The 5,000-nt window shown below is 64.9% G+C and overlaps 1 non-coding gene across 1 annotated transcript; it reads left to right on the forward strand.

Annotated features, from left to right (window-relative positions):
• Window positions 1-4,579: 4,579 nt before the first annotated feature.
• On the forward strand, window positions 4,580-4,698 carry LOC125982883 (5S ribosomal RNA). Its single transcript, XR_007486535.1, has one exon. It is a non-coding gene; the product is annotated as a 5S ribosomal RNA (ribosomal RNA).
• The last annotated feature ends 302 nt before the right edge of the window (window positions 4,699-5,000 follow it).

The raw sequence follows: 5,000 nt of genomic DNA on the forward strand, positions 1-5,000 counted from the left end.
TTCGGCCACTTGGCTCGTGCGCACGGCCTCCCGGATGTGCCGGGCGGGTGCGCGAGCTCGCCGGCCGCTGGAAGTCGAATGAGGCGCCGCGACCACCTCCGCGGTGCTTATAAACAGCCGATCCGCTCGGCGGGAGCTATTTTCGGCCACTTGGCTGGTGCGCACGGCCTCCCGGATGTGCCGGGCGGGTGCGCGAGCTCGCCGGCCGCTGGAAGTCGAATGAGGCGCCGCGACCACCTCCGCGGTGCTTATAAACAGCCGATCCGCTCGGCGGGGGCTATTTTCGGCCACTTGGCTCGTGCGCACGGCCTCCCGGATGTGCCGGGCGGGTGCGCGAGCTCGCCGGCCGCTGGAAGTCGAATGAGGCGCCGCGACCACCTCCGCGGTGCTTATAAACAGCCGATCCGCTCGGCGGGGGCTATTTTCGGCCACTTGGCTCGTGCGCACGGCCTCCCGGATGTGCCGGGCGGGTGCGCGAGCTCGCCGGCCGCTGGAAGTCGAATGAGGCGCCGCGACCACCTCCGCGGTGCTTACAAACAGCCGATCCGCTCGGCGGGGGCTATTTTCGTCCACTTGGCTCGTGCGCACGGCCTCCCGGATGTGCCGGGCGGGTGCGCGAGCTCGCCGGCCGCTGGAAGTCGAATGAGGCGCCGCGACCACCTCCGCGGTGCTTATAAACAGCCGATCCGCTCGGCGGGGGCTATTTTCGGCCACTTGGCTCGTGCGCACGGCCTCCCGGATGTGCCGGGCGGGTGCGCGAGCTCGCCGGCCGCTGGAAGTCGAATGAGGCGCCGCGGCCACCTCCGCGGTGCTTATAAACAGCCGATCCGCTCGGCGGGGGCTATTTTCGGCCACTTGGCTCGTGCGCACGGCCTCCCGGATGTGCCGGGCGGGTGCGCGGGCTCGCCGGCCGCTGGAAGTCGAATGAGGCGCCGCGACCACCTCCGCGGTGCTTATAAACAGCCGATCCGCTCGGCGGGGGCTATTTTCGGCCACTTGGCTCGTGCGCACGGCCTCCCGGATGTGCCGGGCGGGTGCGCGAGCTCGCCGGCCGCTGGAAGTCGAATGAGGCGCCGCGACCACCTCCGCGGTGCTTATAAACAGCCGATCTGCTCGGCGGGGGCTATTTTCGGCCACTTGGCTCGTGCGCACGGCCTCCCGGATGTGCCGGGCGGGTGCGCGGGCTCGCCGGCCGCTGGAAGTCGAATGAGGCGCCGCAACCACCTCCGCGGTGCTTATAAACAGCCGATCCGCTCGGCGGGGGCTATTTTCGGCCACTTGGCTCGTGCGCACGGCCTCCCGGATGTGCCGGGCGGGTGCGCGAGCTCGCCGCCCGCCGGAAGTCGAATGAGGCGCCGCGACCACCTCCGCGGTGCTTATAAACAGCCGATCCGCTCGGCGGGGGCTATTTTCGGCCACTTGGCTCGTGCGCACGGCCTCCCGGATGTGCCGGGCGGGTGCGCGAGCTCGCCGGCCGCTGGAAGTCGAATGAGGCGCCGCGACCACCTCCGCGGTGCTTATAAACAGCCAATACGCTCGGCGGGGGCTATTTTCGGCCACTTGACTCGTGCGCACGGCCTCCCGGATGTGCCGGGCGGGTGCGCGAGCTCGCCGGCCGCTGGAAGTCGAATGAGGCGCCGCGACCACCTCCGCGGTGCTTATAAACAGCCGATCCGCTCGGCGGGGGCTATTTTCGGCCACTTGGCTCGTGCGCACGGCCTCCCGGATGTGCCGGGCGGGTGCGCGAGCTCGCCGGCCGCTGGAAGTCGAATGAGGCGCCGCGGCCACCTCCGCGGTGCTTATAAACAGCCGATCCGCTCGGCGGCCGCTGGAAGTTGAATGAGGCGCCGCGGCCACCTCCGCGGTGCTTATAAACAGCCGATCCGCTCGGCGGGGGCTATTTTCGGCCACTTGGCTCGTGCGCACGGCCTCCCGGATGTGCCGGGCGGGTGCGCGATCTCGCCGGCCGCTGGAAGTCGAATGAGGCGCCGCGACCACCTCCGCGGTGCTTATAAACAGCCGATCCGCTCGGCGGGGGCTATTTTCGGCCACTTGGCTCGTGCGCACAGCCTCCCGGATGTGCCGGGCGGGTGCGCGAGCTCGCCGGCCGCTGGAAGTCGAATGAGGCGCCGCGACCACCTCCGCGGTGCTTATAAACAGCCGATCCGCTCGGCGGGGGCTATTTTCGGCCACTTGGCTCGTGCGCACGGCCTCCCGGATGTGCCGGGCGGGTGCGCGAGCTCGCCGGCCGCTGGAAGTCGAATGAGGCGCCGCGACCACCTCCGCGGTGCTTATAAACAGCCGATCCGCTCGGCGGGGGCTATTTTCGGCCACTTGGCTCGTGCGCACGGCCTCCCGGATGTGCCGGGCGGGTGCGCGAGCTCGCCGGCCGCTGGAAGTCGAATGAGGCGCCGCGACCACCTCCGCGGTGCTTATAAACAGCCGATCCGCTCGGCGGGGGCTATTTTCGGCCACTTGGCTCGTGCGCACGGCCTCCCGGATGTGCCGGGCGGGTGCGCGAGCTCGCCGGCCGCTGGAAGTCGAATGAGGCGCCGCGACCACCTCCGCGGTGCTTATAAACAGCCGATCCGCTCGGCGGGGGCTATTTTCGGCCACTTGGCTCGTGCGCACGGCCTCCCGGATGTGCCGGGCGGGTGCGCGAGCTCGCCGGCCGCTGGAAGTCGAATGAGGCGCCGCGACCACCTCCGCGGTGCTTATAAACAGCCGATCCGCTCGGCGGGGGCTATTTTCGGCCACTTGGCTCGTGCGCACGGCCTCCCGGATGTGCCGGGCGGGTGCGCGAGCTCGCCGGCCGCTGGAAGTCGAATGAGGCGCCGCGACCACCTCCGCGGTGCTTATAAACAGCCGATCCGCTCGGCGGGGGCTATTTTCGGCCACTTGGCTCGTGCGCACGGCCTCCCGGATGTGCCGGGCGGGTGCGCGAGCTCGCCGGCCGCTGGAAGTCGAATGAGGCGCCGCGACCACCTCCGCGGTGCTTATAAACAGCCGATCCACTCGGCGGGGGCTATTTTCGGCCACTTGGCTCGTGCGCACGGCCTCCCGGATGTGCCGGGCGGGTGCGCGAGCTCGCCGGCCGCTGGAAGTCGAATGAGGCGCCGCGACCACCTCCGCGGTGCTTATAAACAGCCGATCCGCTCGGCGGGGGCTATTTTCGGCCACTTGGCTCGTGCGCACGGCCTCCCGGATGTGCCGGGCGGGTGCGCGAGCTCGCCGGCCGCTGGAAGTCGAATGAGGCGCCGCGACCACCTCCGCGGTGCTTATAAACAGCCGATCCGCTCGGCGGGGGCTATTTTCGGCCACTTGGCTCGTGCGCACGGCCTCCCGGATGTGCCGGGCGGGTGCGCGAGCTCGCCGGCCGCTGGAAGTCGAATGAGGCGCCGCGACCACCTCCGCGGTGCTTATAAACAGCCGATCCGCTCGGCGGGGGCTATTTTCGGCCACTTGGCTCGTGCGCACGGCCTCCCGGATGTGCCGGGCGGGTGCGCAGGCTCGCCGGCCGCTGGAAGTCGAATGAGGCGCCGCGACCACCTCCGCGGTGCTTATAAACAGCCGATCCGCTCGGCGGGGGCTATTTTCGGCCACTTGGCTCGTGCGCACGGCCTCCCGGATGTGCCGGGCGGGTGCGCGAGCTCGCCGGCCGCTGGAAGTCGAATGAGGCGCCGCGACCACCTCCGCGGTGCTTATAAACAGCCGATCCGCTCGGCGGGGGCTATTTTCGGCCACTTGGCTCGTGCGCACGGCCTCCCGGATGTGCCGGGCGGGTGCGCGAGCTCGCCGGCCGCTGGAAGTCGAATGAGGCGCCGCGACCACCTCCGCGGTGCTTATAAACAGCCGATCCGCTCGGCGGGGGCTATTTTCGGCCACTTGGCTCGTGCGCACGGCCTCCCGGATGTGCCGGGCGGGTGCGCGAGCTCGCCGGCCGCTGAAAGTCCAATGAGGCGCCGCGATCTCCTCCGCGGTGCTTATAAAGTGCCGATCCGCTCGGCTTGGAGCTATTTCCGGCCTCCCGTTGGTGCCGGGCGGCGTGCGCGAGCTCGCCGGCCGCGATCTCCTCCGCGGTGCTTATAAACAGCAGCATGCGCACGGCCTCCCAGAATTTGAACACATTTCGTCAATAAATTTCGCATATTGAATTTTGAAGTTTAATATAATGCAACAATTGAGCTCGACTTATACAAAGGATATATCATAAAATCGTAAATTTCCGTCGAATTTTAGGGGGTCGACTTATACACCGAGTCGACCTGTACACCGGCAAATACGGTAAATACGATTAAATAAAATGATACGACTGGCATAAAAACAAATATAAACCACATAAAAATAAAAGTCACCATTACGTTGAATTATTGGGAGCACCGAGCTTGTTTCTCAGAAACGAGCCGGTCCCATCCAGGCGTAATCGGAGACAATGAAACCCGAAGTGGTTAAGGTTTGTCTTTTAATGCAGGATGCTTGGTCTCCATGTGCCGAAGCAGTTTTGAAGGCTTCATTGGCTCGCTCGCTAGTTTCAGGGGCGATTGTGTCTATAAAATGCAAAATGTTGGGTCACCTCACGGCTTACGGCCATACTACCCTGAGAACGCCCGATCTCGTCCGATCTCGGAAGCTAAGCAGGGTCGGGCCTGGTTAGTACTTGGATGGGAGACCGCCTGGGAATACCAGGTGCTTTAAGCTTTTTCTTTTTCTTATGTGCACTTCAATCGTTTAAGAAGCTATTTTTTACAACACCCATCACGAATGGCATCCGGAAACAGCAAGCCTAATTTAAACTCCGACATTGAAACTATAACACGAGTTTGAAAGCTATATTATGTGGTGACATCCACAGCATTGTAGTTAAATTTTTTACCGCTAGAGAGCAGACTATGTACAGTGAGCATGGCTCCCTGTGAACTCAAAGCAGCAGGCTTGACTTGTAAAAGAACCCAACACAACACTTCCATGAAGTGTTTTTAAACTTTTCAAGGCATTTATTT

Source organism: Syngnathus scovelli, chromosome 15, assembly GCF_024217435.2.
Source record: "Syngnathus scovelli strain Florida chromosome 15, RoL_Ssco_1.2, whole genome shotgun sequence".
Classification (NCBI taxonomy): Eukaryota; Metazoa; Chordata; class Actinopteri; order Syngnathiformes; family Syngnathidae; genus Syngnathus; species Syngnathus scovelli.